Below are 456 nucleotides of genomic sequence, written 5' to 3'. Positions count from 1 at the left end.
CCACTCCCTTTAAAATGATGCTCATGACTGGTTTCCACACCACGTCATCGCTGCCTGTGAGGTAGCGTTGGATAACCTGTAATCTAAAAGCTGCTACTCTGCTCTCCAGGTGTACCAGCCCCTGCCCCCCCTCTTCCTTCGGCAGGTAAAGTACACTCTGTGGAACCCAGTGCAGTTTGTCTCAAAAGAAATTAACCATAATGGTCTGTACTTTCTGCAGCAGCCCAGCAGGAGGCGCCGTACATTTTAACTTATGCCACAGAGTTGATGCCACTAAGTTATTAATAATCAGCACTCTTCCTCTGTATGACATTTGAGGTAGCAGCCACCTCCACTTGGCCAACCTCCCCTCCACCTTCTCCACCACTCCCTCCCAGTTCTTACTGACAGTCTGACTGTCTCCCAGATAAACCCCCAGGTACTTCAGGCCTCCCCTCCTCCAGCTCAACCCTCCTG

The sequence above is a fragment of the Seriola lalandi genome, unplaced genomic scaffold (genome assembly GCF_002814215.2).
Source record: "Seriola lalandi dorsalis isolate HSWRI2012SDOR001 ecotype SW California unplaced genomic scaffold, Sedor1 jcf7180002055009, whole genome shotgun sequence".
NCBI classification, from domain to species: Eukaryota; Metazoa; Chordata; class Actinopteri; order Carangiformes; family Carangidae; genus Seriola; species Seriola lalandi.
This window is presented reverse-complemented; position numbering follows the sequence as displayed.